The sequence below is a fragment of the Dendropsophus ebraccatus genome, chromosome 7, assembly GCF_027789765.1.
Source record: "Dendropsophus ebraccatus isolate aDenEbr1 chromosome 7, aDenEbr1.pat, whole genome shotgun sequence".
Taxonomy (NCBI): Eukaryota; Metazoa; Chordata; class Amphibia; order Anura; family Hylidae; genus Dendropsophus; species Dendropsophus ebraccatus.
In genome coordinates this window covers 101,646,997-101,660,501 of record NC_091460.1, presented here as the reverse complement: position 1 = coordinate 101,660,501, position 13,505 = coordinate 101,646,997, and positions in this window count along the sequence as shown.

The window sequence follows — 13,505 nt, the reverse complement described above, 5'->3', positions numbered from 1 at the left end:
GCTGTAAATCATCAGCCGTATTTTTCCGGTTCATGCATACGCTGGAAAGTATACGATATACGGCTGCACAGTGCACACTATGTATGAGCCTACTGCCCGATCGTAAACGGACCCGTAAAAATTTAACAAGACCATTGTTTGCGGCTGGAACTGTGCAAATTCACGGCAGTGGATTGACAGGCGGTCCGTACGGAGTACTTCAAAAATAGCCGGCAATAATGCCGAATGCCGTTGCCTCTAATAGATAATATATTAAATTAATAAAACACATTTTCTTTGTAATAAAGTCCCTTTCGTTGTTCAATAATTTAATTCTAACGAATCCATTATTGTGCAATTAAATATACTGTTAAAATAAATATATATATAAATATACATTTATTTATATATATATTTTTATTTTAACAGTATATTTAATTGCACAATGATGGATTCGTTTAAATTTAATTATTGAACAACGAAAGGGACTTTATTACAACGAAAATGTGTTTTATTAATTAAATATATTAACCATGAGAGGCATCGGCATTACTGCAGAGGATCACAAACCCCGGTAATAGCGATTCCTGTAAACTGTTTCCCTGCTTTCCCAGATGCATCCAGAGGTGTTTGCATCACTTTCTAAAGATTTTATTTGTTATTTTTAGTTGAACCAGATTTCCAAGTAAATGACCGTATGTTTTCAGCCGCATGTCTATTTTTTCCCACGGCCGTAGTTTCAGCCGCACATTTCCAGCCGCGTAAAAAATACAGCCGCAGAGATACATAGTGTGAACATAGCCTTAACCTCACTCCCCCATCGCACTTCCCTTCTCATCTCATCTTCTACTGTGTTGGACGGCCCCTGGCTGACGCTGGCTCCCTCCTTGTATCCCCTGCGCCCGCTCGTCGGCCGCTCTGCTCTCCCGGACCCCCGGCCAATGCTCCACTCTCTGGCGGGGATTTCCCTGCAGCACACGCACCAGGAAGGTCAGTGTGCGCCAGGGCTGTTACTTCCGGGTCGGGGGAGCGCTCCCTGACCCGGAAGTAACAGCCCCAGCGCACACAGCTCCCTGGTGCATATGCTGCAGGGGAATCCTGGGGACACCAACAGGGAGCGGAGCAGCGGCCGGGGGTCCGGGAGAGCAGAGCGGCGGGCGCAGGGGATACAAGGAGGGAGCCAGCGCCAGCCGGGGGTCCAGGAGAGCGGAGCGGCGGGCGGGCGCAGAGGACCACTGTCGCTACGCCACTGACTGCAACTACTAAGCTTGAAATACCAGTTCTGAAAAAGTAAATATAAAGAATTTGCTCCTCTGTATATTTGTGAGTTTGTGTCTTCATTTGGGAGGGAAAGACACAGCTTTACACAGTATTGTACAATAGTGTTTGGAATGTGACTTTGCGCTCCTCGGTCCGTGTTGGGCGACTGAGGAAGCGCTGAGCCTCTGGTTGTTTTTTGTTTGCAGTCATCTGTCTGAATATTGTCTTAGCTTCCCAGCCACACCCGCATTGCCTGTTACACTCTGGCAGTGCGGGGGTTACTCCTTTTAAAGGCCTGTCCAGCTGAGCTGGGTGCTGAGATCAGGGCTGATCCAATCAGCTGCCGGATCCAGTCCCTGATCCCAGGTAAATAGCAGCAGGCTCCTCATATCCCTGCTGGCTATTGAGTGTTTCTTAGCAAAGCAATTCTCATCTCCTGGTTCTAGGGATGGTCCGAACCCTCCGAGGTTCGGGTTCGTATGAACCCGAACGCTCGGCATCAGATTCCCGCTGTCTGCCCGCTTCGCGGAGCGGGTGGATACAGCGGGAGGACCGCCTGGAAAACTGGGATACAGCCTATGGCTATGGCTGTATCCCAGTTTTCCAGGCGGTCCTCCCGCTGGATCCGCCCGCTGCACGGAGCGGGCAGACAGTGGGAATCATTACCGAGAGTTGGGGTTCGTACGAATCAGAACTGAACTCGGTTCGGACACCATCCCTACCTGGTTCTATTACTTCTGTTGCCTGACCCTTTGCTTGATCTTTCTACCTGCTTTGTCTGCTGCCTGCCCTGACCTCCTTGCCTGTCCCCGACTCTTCTTACATTTTTGTACCCCGCTGAGCGCCGTTGCTGACCCAGACTGAAGACTCTTCTTAATTGTAAGGTGAGTAAAGAAGAAAAAACCTGTCACTATTCCCTTGCTCATGAAGGACAATTTTGGTGGACCTCGGCGGTGCTCAGTCATATCCAGACATAGGTATCGTCACATTCATATATAGAAGAGTCAGACGGCACTCACCCATAAATTCAAGGTCTGTTTATTGCAGCATACAATCACGAACAGAGTGGGAGACATTAGTAGGCAAGAGCATTCCACAGCTATTACCTACAAATCCTGTGGTGAGAATTCCTTCAGACAATATGCAGACTGCTCTAATCATTGATTCAATGTGGAAATTTGAATATGTTTTAGGCAGTTAAAAACTATGAAAAACATGATTCCGAAACCACTCTCCCCCACGCTCCCCAAGATGGGGCGTCTTCAAGTTTAGTGCCTAGGGCAGCAGCAGCTGTTAATACGGCCCTAATCTATTAATAGAAAAAAGGAAGCAGTTAACTACTTATGAAGTAAACTTTTGTCACTACAATACTGTCCAATGTAGTGCCAATGTGGTGTCCCACTACAGGTGTTTCATGTTCCACACCTTTCGCAAAAGCCCTTTTACTCAAAGCTAAGTGGTGATGAAGGTAGTTTATTATTTCACCACTAGATGTTATTGTTTTATATGTATACTATTTTCTATTGCACAGCTGAAGTAAGCAAAGGGTTACTGTTTCTTATGTATTATGTACTTTTATTGACAAATAGAGATACTCTTCTTTTCTAGGCTATCCTTTCTCTTCTTTCCTTTGCACATATTCTTTTTTACCACTCAAAGGGTCTTTTACACATCCCTTTAGGAAGTAGTCACTTAGTGGGAGGAAGTGTACTGTCAGTCTTACTTAGATTATCGTGGAAGAAGGAAACACAAAGTAGATGGCCCTGCTGTAGCCAAGACAGCCTGGCTTTGCCAGGACCCCTGTCCAGGACAGTTCTGTGTGTGGTCTAGTCAGTGAGGTGTTGAGACACACGTGTATGAAGCAGCCTGAGACAGTCTGTTCCTTTAGTCTACCTACACTCACCGGCCACTTTATTAGGTACACCTGTCCAACTGCACGTTACCACTTTATTTCTGATCAGCCAATCACATGGCGGCAACTCAGTGCATTTAGGCATGTAGACATGGTCAAGACAATCTCCTGCAGTTCACACCGAGCATCAGTATGGGGAAGAAAGATGATTTGAGTGCCTTTGAACGTGGCATGGTTGTTTGTGCCAGAAGGGCTGGTCTGAGTATTTCAGAAACTGCTGATCTACTGGGATTTTTACGCACAACCATCTCTAGGGTTTACAGAGAATGGTCCGAAAAAGAAAAAACATCCAGTGAGCGGCAGTTCTGTGGGCGGAAATGCCTTGTTGATGCCAGAGGTCAGAGGAGAATGGGCAGACTGGTTCGAGCTGATAGAAAGGCAACAGTGACTCAAATAGCCAACCGTTACAACCAAGATAGGCAGAAGAGCATCTCTGAACGCACAGTACGTCGAACTTTGAGGCAGATGGACTACAGCAGCAGAAGACCACACCGGGTGCCACTCCTTTCAGCTAAAAACAGGAAACTGAGGCTACAATTTGCACAAGCTCATCGAAATTGGACAGTAGAAGATTGGAAAAACGTTGCCTGGTCTGATGAGTCTCCATTTCTGCTGCGACATTCGGATGGTAGGGTCAGAATTTTGCGTCAACAACATGAAAGCATGGATCCATCCTGCCTTGTATCAACGGTTCAGGCTGGTGGTGGTGGTGTCATGGTCTGGGGAATATTTTCTTGCCACTCTTTGGGCCCCTTGGTACCAATTGAGCATCGTTGCAACGCCACAGCCTACCTGAGTATTGTTGCTGACCATGTCCATCCCTTTATGACCACAATGTACCCAACATCTGATGGCTACTTTCAGCAGGATAATGCGCCATGTCATAAAGCTAGAATCATCTCAGACTGGTTTCTTGAACATGACAATGAGTTCACTGTACTCCAATGGCCTCCACAGTCACCAGATCTCAATCCAATAGAGCATCTTTGGGATGTGGTGGAACGGGAGATTCGCATCATGGATGTGCAGCCGACAAATCTGCGGCAACTGTGTGATGCCATCATGTCAATATGGACCAAAATCTCTGAGGAATGCTTCCAGCACCTTGTTGAATCTATGCCACGAAGAATTGAGGCAGTTCTGAAGGCAAAAGGGGGTCCAACCGTTAATAGCCTGGTGTACCTAATAAAGTGGCCGGTGAGTGTATATCCACTATGCAGTGCTAGACATTACTAAAGGGAGGAGAGACAGGGATCATCTCAACCCACACCGAGAACCTTTCTACAAAGTGCAGGTCACTATCCTGATATATAGAGGAAATAGCCTGGATAGGACAGAGCTACCAGAGGGTCTACATATCCTATCTCGTAGTGCAGGTGACACTTAACTTCACCCAGGTAACAATGTCTGGGACTTGAGTCACCCTAGTAGGGTGATAGCACCTCGACACTGCAAGGCAGAAGGTGGTCAGACACAATCTAAACACAGGTACAAGTTAACTTCTCACTCTCAAGTATTCTTCTAAAGTTCCAGCTGAGCACAATACTCCTTTGGGTTGGGACTCCCTTGACAAATTCCTCTCCTCTATACTGCTACACTCTACTCTAACTCTCAACTATACAAGCACAGCTACAACTACCTCTCTCTTTCAAGTATTTCTGCAGCACAGATCCAGTGAAGCACTAAAGTCTGTATCAAGATAAGCTGTATACTACCAAAGTGTTTATATTGTTCAGAGACTGTACAGTAAAGCCGTTCTATTTATTTCACTGGGACTCAGTCTTCCTTACATCAGCACCAGCACTGATACACATCAGCTACACACCTTGGGTCATTTTCCCCTCTTCTGTGGGTGGCAGTACTGATAGTCCCGGTGGGTCAATTGCCACTCAGGACTACCTTGACAAGAGCCCAAGGGACCCATCACAGCCCAGCAGGTCACTGACCATTTTAGGGAGTACAGCCAGCCAAACTCTACAAGGCAGGTACTAACATCACACCTGTGTGCTGGACTAGCACTGGGGTCACGACATTTACATCACTGGCTAAGCTGTTCAACACAATGGGCCAACCACCACAGAAGTGGCATTATCAAAATCCTCTTAGTACGTGACAGGATAAGCAGTTTTTTATATAAATTTGCATAATAAAATTCTGTATAACTCGGAATGTAGTAATTGAACCTTCTGCACATCCTGCTCTTAGAAGTCCAGTGGATGGTGTCAGTCAATGATTGATAGCCGGTCTGTATGAGTTATGTCTGTATGGCATATGATCACAATAGTGTATTGCATTATAATTTTACACTAAAGTTTTAAATTTAAATACACCAGAACAACGTGCTGATCTTTTCTCTACTGAATACTATATATTTATAGACACATTTTCTTTTTTTTCCTACTTGCCTTCTAAGAGGTATAGCTCTTATTTTTCCACATACATGGCTGTTTGGGGTCTTTTTTTTGTGCCACTATTTCTAGTTTTTATTGATACCATATTCGTGTAGATGGGACATTTTGATTGCTTTGTATTATTTCTTTCAGATATATAATATAACAAAATTCTGGAGCTCCTTTGCCTTTTTCACTTGCTCTGTTTATCGTACAGGAACACTATTGTTATATTGTTATTAGATCAGACAATTACGCACGCTGTGATATAGAAAGTTTTTTTTATGTGTTTTCTATATAAAATGGGAAAGGGGGGTGATTAAAACTTTTATTGGGGGAGGGACTATGTTTTTTTTTTAAATTTTTTTATTTTATTACATTTTGTATTTTACACATTTTCTCCTAGGTGACTATTACATGCAACCATTGGATTGCATATACTTTTCAATGTTATACCATTGCATAGCATTGATCCGTGTTATCTGCGATCTTCAAATAGAGCCTGCCTGTGGCCTACTGTATACCTCCCTTCCCCTTCTTCATTGTTCCCCCATACTGTATATCTCCCCCCTCTGTTGTTGTTCCCCCATACTGTATATCTTCCCCCTCTGCAGGTAATCCCCATACTGTATACCTCCCACCCCCCTCTGTAGTTGATCCCCCATACTGTTTATCTCCCCCCTCTGCAGGTAGTCTCCATACTGTATACCTCCCCCTCTGTAGTTGATCCCCCATACTGTATACATCACCCCTCTGCAGGAAGTCCCCATACTGTATGCCTCCCCTGCAGCTTGTGTTGAGCAGCTGGGGGCGGAGCATAACAAGTCTGGCACTGGTTGGCTGATGCTTAGCACCCAGTGTCAGAGATCTGGTCAGCTGACTATAACTAGGGCTTATATTTGGAGTAGGGCTTGTATTTCAAGTCTGCTCCAAAAAGCCTGCAGAATAAGGCTAGATCTTGTTTTCAGAGACTTCAGAGTCTTATTTTTAGAGAAATGCAGTAGAATAAGGGCCCCTCTGTGCAGCCTCTACTGTGCATGTGCTGTACTCTCTTTCTGAGCAGTCTTGGACAGGTGTCCTAAATTCCCAGGAGTTGTATCAAGTATTGATACCCTACTTTCCCCAGCTGTTCATTTGTGTATTAGAAAACAACAACCTTTAATTGATCTCTTAAAATATAAATGACAGATCAGTGTACTTGTGATTTTTAAGCATTCACTGGTATTTATGAATCTGCTTACAATGTCTATTAGGTAAATAGACTGTAGCCATTAGGGTGTGTTCACACGGACTAAAATAGGCGGAATTCCGCTTGCCTCAGTGTGTCATAGCATCTCTATGGGAGAGTGCACGCTACTCCACTGCCGCGGAGGAGCGCGCTCTCCCATAGAGCTGCTTTGACACACTGAGGCAGGCGTAATTCCTGCTGCGGAGAGTTCCGCCACGGAATTCCGCCTATTATACTCTGTGTGAACGAACCCTTAATCTGTATGGCTGTATATGTTTACATTATGCCACCTGTTGTTTCTCTATGTGGCAGTGTCCTACAACATTGCGTGTCTACTTTACTCACTTTACCTTTATTTTTAAGAAACTATATCAGGGGTCAGAGTATCACAGACTCACTCCTAGACTCTATACTTGTGAATTCATTAAAACTATCCCTTGATTCGCAGGAGGGCCCTGCGGCAGAGCCAGCTGTAGACCACATTGTAGACCAGCGAAGGACATTCTGAAAGGGATAGTCTAACGCTACATCCGGGAAGTGGGGCCCTCCCTTGATACGGGGCCTGGAGATGAAGCTCCCAATATAGCAAACATTGGGTAATTTGGTAATTTCCTTAGTTAACTAATACGTAAAATAGTAAAAATAAATTGTTTACGGCCAAATACATACAAATGTCTTTTGAAAGCTTGAACAGAAGGACAACTGTTCCTATTGACAAAAAAATCTCCCTTTGACTTATCACAATTATGAAAAATGGGGAAGAAAGTTACGGAAAATCACAAGAAGAGGAAGTATGAAGAGTACAATCCATTATCAAAAGCATTATTGTGTAAAGCGATTAATATATCTCTGTGTATAAAATATAAGGGCATATTGTGTTTTAACATCCTAGCAGTCGAATTAAATAAAAACCTTTCCAAAATCGTCTTATGTGCAATTCTACCTGAACTTATAGTGTATCTTATATAAAAGTAGTCCAGCTGCCCCTGGATGATGTCTCCATGTCTCAACTGGGCGGGAAGCTGCCATGACTAGTCACGGCCCTCTGCCTGTCAGCATGTAGTGCAGGGATGATTGACAGACAGAGAGAGCCATTAGTGGCTAGTGGCCACCCCTTTCCCTGCCTTGAGTGGCATAGTAAAACTTCTTTTTTACCTTCATAAAGCTACTGCTGCAGCCACACCTGGTATGCTCTGGGAGCTGCACAGTACTCTATACTCTGCTGCAGGGAACCATATCAGCACAATGGTGCTGATTGGTTCCCTTTAAGGGCAGTGATACAGGGGCTTGAGCCATGCTGTAAAAAAAACACATATCTCCTAGATTGGCGCTCCATTACAGTGCCTATTAAACAACTCAGTATTCATGTGTCCATGAACAATTGCTAGATTGTTTGTGTGACCCATTGCTGCCATCAGTCACACATTCCCTATTACACAGCTGATAGGCAATGACTTTTTGAAGGGTCAAAATGACCTGATCCGCTAATGAAGAAACATTTCATTTGTCCGCTAATGGCTAGACTTATTACACAAGGCGATATTGGCATGTTTGCCAGATTATCACCTTGTATAATGATTCTATGTCTCTTCCAGCAACAGTCTTATTAGTCATTCCATAACATATTGCGTTCTGCAGAACATGACACTCTGCTACAGCTTGTCCCCTTTCAGAAACCTTCAGACATGTCGAGTCCACCATGGAATTCACATTGCAGAAAATCTGCTGCAGATTTTGCTGTCTATTTACTTCAATGGGTCTGCAGAAAAATCTGCAAATCCTCCACTATTGCGAATATACTGCACACCGGTGAAAGCAAGTGGATCCCGCTGCATTAAATCTATAGGGGACTTGGGGTCTTATTACACAGCACAATTAAGAGGAAAAAGCACTTCCTCCTTCCTCCACACTTACTGGCTGTGCTGTTACACGCATAGGCAGCAAGTGGGAGGAGTGGGGGGGGGGGGGGGGGGTTTGTTGGGCGGTGAGCTGAGGGACAATCCTTAGCCTTAGATCAATGGTGGGCCATTGAGGAGAGTGGCAATCTGCTGCCGCTGCTCCTGTTACGCGGATTGATGTGCAGCAGACCGTTGCTATCATGATCAGCCAACCTTGTGCATGTCAGTTGATCGTGGTCTTTTAACAGGTGCTATAACACCAAACGATTATTGGCCAGTAATCAGCCAAGTATGGCTGATAATCATTTGGTGTATAGGGTCCTTACAGACATATCACCAGCACCACCCAGGTTGGAAACCAATGTAATCCTCCAGAACTTATCCATGTGCATTCTGTAGTGTGAGGAATTGAAAAGGAATTCGCTCGTAATTTCTGCTTGAAATTCCTCCCGTAAAATATAAACAGGGCAATGTCCTTTAGGGTGCGTTCACACCTACAGGATCTGCAGCAGATCTGCAGCAGATTTGATTGTGTGTTCAGTTATTTAAATGAAATCTGCTGCAGAAAATCAGCTGCTGATCCTGTAGGTGTGAACGCACCATTAATGTTTAATGGAATTTCCGCTCTGTTGTTCACAGTGCAGAATTTACAAGCAGCATTTTCTGCCGCAGATCCCCTTTCCGACCAACGGCCCCGTTCACACTGAGCAAAAACGGCGGAATTCCGTGGCGGAGCTCTCCGCCATGGAATCCCGCCGTGCTCAGTGTTCTGCTTTGAGCGAATGAGAGGGCGGGCACGCGTCCGCTTCCTCCCCTCTTCGCTCAAAGTGACATGTCACTTCTTTGAGCGGAAAGCAGAGGCAGCGTTCTTGCTCAGTGTGAACGCAGCCAAAAAAGTGACAGGTCACTTCTTTGGTCGGATTCCGCTCGAGGAATCCGCTAGAAGTCAATTAGGCTTTAATTCTGCTTAAAATTCCACTTTAATTCTGCTCAAATTCAGCTCCTATTCTGCCAGAGCAGAAAAAGAAGAGGAATTTAAAGCAGAAATGCTTTATAAATAGTAGAAGTAGAACACTTGAGAGTAGAGAGAAAGCCTGTGCTTTGTCTTTGCTCCACCTATTGCCCCCCAGTGTCAGGTGACCCTCCTATGAGGGTGACACAAGCCCCAGACCTTGTTACCTGGGTTGAGCAGAGTGGCCAAGATTTCCTGGTTACACCCGCGCTGCGAGATAGATTACGTAGGCTTCTAGCAATTTTGCTCTATCCGGATCAGTTCCTCTTGCTTCAGGATACTGTCCTGAACCTTTACACTTGTTCTCGGCGTGGACTGGGATGATCCCTGACTTTGTCCCCTGTGTGAGCGTTTAGCATTGCATAGTGAGTAGAAGTGCTGCTTTCAAGAAAAGAATGTCCATGCTTCCCATGTGTGTCTGTCCACTATCACACTCTAGACTACACTGGGCTGTCCTCTGACAGAGGACCTAGCATAAGCCAGGGCTCAACTTGACTGCTGTAGGGACAGTTCTGACTTGTGTCCTCTCTGTACAGGAACCAGACTAAGACTGACTAAGTGTGTGACTACACTTCCTCTCCCCATGTGACAACTTCCTACAAGGTATGTTATGCCTGCTGTGAGTGGGTCAGAAGAGAGTCCAAAGAAGAAAGAGAACAGAGATAGGTGGAAAAGAGAAAAGAACTCTCATTGGTGCACAAATCACAAACAACAATAACCCCTTGAGCACTACAACTGTGCAATAGATAGGTACAAGACATACATACTAGCGACATCTAGTGGCAAAACTTAGGTACTACTTCATTACCACTTTTACTTAGAGTACAGACTCTTGCAAGGGGTGTATAAACTAGTAACACCTGTAGTGGAACACCACAAATGGAAACAATGGCCGTTAGGCCACACAATGTATAGAGTAACAAACAGCGGCTATCAAATTAGTGTTCATGTGATCAATTTGCGGCTGTAATTTAGCAAACAGCGGCTGTCTTTTCAATAAAATTCAATGGACCCTTTAAAATTAGTCACACCTAAAAGGGCCATCAACCTGAACTAGAATATTGTAATCAGCCGTCATTGTAACAATGGCCGCTAAAGTATGTTAAACAACGACCGTTATTTGATACTCAAAGTGACTGTCATTATTTTGAGTATCAAATAACGACCGTTGATAGTCATTGTGTGAACATAGCCTAAAGGCCCTATTCCACAGAAAGATTATCGTCTGTATTCGGCCGATATCGGCCGCTACGGACGATAATCGTCCCGTGGAATAGAGTGCAACGATCAGCCGACATCGTTCATGTCGGCTGATCGTTGCAGTCGCTTGTTTTTCAACATTGAAAAACAAGCGACTGATATAGCAGCGATCTGCTGCCGTCGCTCCGTTGAATAGGAGCATCGGCAGCAGACGCTGCTGTATCCTATGGGCTGCCCGGACGATCAGCGATCCTCCGAGCAGCCCCCCCACAGCTCCCCGCAGCCCCTCCCGCACTCACCCGCTCGCTGCAGCCACGCCGAATAGCGGCGGCAGCGAGCGGGGAACGAGGAGCAAACGAGCGCTGAAAGGGCCCAATTCCACCGGACGATTATCGTTTGCATAATCGTTAACGATTAACGATATCAAACGACCGCTATTGCGAAAGACCTGAAAACGTTCACTCATTTCCATGGAACGATAATCGTTAATTATGATCGTAATTGCGATCGTTTTTCTTCGCTATTTATTCGCTATTGCGTTCGTATCTATTGCGAACGACCGAACGATGTCTTATTCAATGCGAACGATTTGCGAACGTTTTGCGAACGAGCAACGATAAAAATAGGTCCAGGTCTTATAAAACGATCAACAATTTCTCGTTCGGTCATTAATCGTTAACTGCATTTCAACGATTATCGTTTAGATTCGAACGATTTAACGATAATCTGAACGATAATCGTCCAGTGGAATAGGGCCCTAAGGGCCCTACATGGCACGCTATTAAAGAAAAAGCGATCCCCAACATGTCAGGTCAGTGCTCGCTTTCTCCTTGTTCCCTGCTCGCTGTCTGTGTATTACATGCACAGACATCAAGCTGGGGGGAGGCGTGGGAAGCTGCGGGAGGGGCTGTCTGGACAATCCTTATGGTACTTTTACACGGGACGATTGATCGTTCGTTTTTGCACGATAACGGTCAAATTCGAACGATAATCGTACGTGTAAACGCAGCGAACGATCAAACGACCAGCAAAAAATCGTTCATTTTGATCTTTCAACATGTTCTTAAATCATCGTTGATCGTTCGCAAAAAATTTGCAGATCGTTTCGTGTAAACATTCTTTCAGCGATTTCACCTATGTGTGAGATAGGCTTAAACGATCGCAAAACGATCGCATAGCGAATTTTCCGTACAATGTATCGTTCCGTCTAAACGCTGATCGTTATAAAAAAACATCGTTCATTCAAAATCGTCAATCGTGCGATCGGGCGAATTATCGCACCGTGTAAAAGTACCATTAGGGCCCTATTCCACCGGACGATTATCGTTTGCATAATCGTTAACAATTAACAATCTCAAACGACCGCTATTGCGAAAGACCTGAAAACGTTCACTCATTTCCATGGAACGATAATCGTTACTTATGATCGTAATTGCGATCGTTTTTCTTCGCTATTTATTCGCTATTGCGTTCGTATCTATTGCGAACGACCGAACGATGTCTTATTCAATGCGAACGATTTGCAAACGTTTTGCGAACGAGCAACGATAAAAATAGGTCCAGGTCTTATAAAACGATCAACGATTTCTCGTTCGGTCGTTAATCGTTAACTGCATTTCAACCGAACGATTATCGTTTAGATTCGAACAATTTAACGATAATCTGAACGATAATTGTCCGGTGGAATAGGGCCCTAAGGGCCCTACATGGCACACTATTAAAGAGAAAGCGATCCCCAACATGTCAGGTCAGTGCTCGCTTTCTCCTTGTTCCCTGCTCGCTGTCTGTGTATTATATGCACAGACATCAAGCCGGGGGGAGGCGTGGGAAGCTGCGGGAGGGGCTGTCTGGACAATCCTTAGATCATCTGGATGGCCCATAGAAGAGAGCAGCGGTCTGCTGTAGCCGCTCCTATTACATGGCGCAATGACCAGCAGATCCTCGCTATTGTCATTGTGTGTTTAGAAGATGCTCAAAGACAACGATCAGTCGACCTAGTGCATATTGGCTGATTGTTGTCTTTCAACATGAGCTCTTACACCAAACGATTATTGGCCTGAACAGCTGGGAATTGGCCAAGTTAAAAGCAGGAACAGCAAGGAAGCCCAGATAAGGTAAATTTATAGTAGTCCAGGAAGGTGAGAGTTCCAGCTCAAACAAAGGGATGGCTGGGACCTGAGGTTCTCCACAGCCAGATGTTATGGTCACTCTTAGGCACAAGAGCTTCACAAAGCAATGACTCCCATGCTCCCCTTGGGCCAGTACAGAGGTTAAGGGCTGTATCAATGCTGATTAGAGATGAGCTAATAGTGAAATATTCGATTGGATTCGATTCTAATAGCTCCTGATATTCAACTATTCGATCGAATATCGAATCCCATTATAGTCAATGGGAGAAAAATCCTTGGGACTTGGAAATCAAGATTCGACCACTAGGAGGTCATCAAGTGCCCAATGAAACCTCAGGAAATGATGCCAACAACTCTGGAATGCATATGGGACAGCAGGGAAAGCATGCCAGGGTACATGAACGTAAAGTACAAGTGTACCTTTTGGTCTAGCGGTACTTGCCTACATATTAGGTGGTGCGTAATATTAGCGTATGTTTGTTTCTTGTTTATTCAGT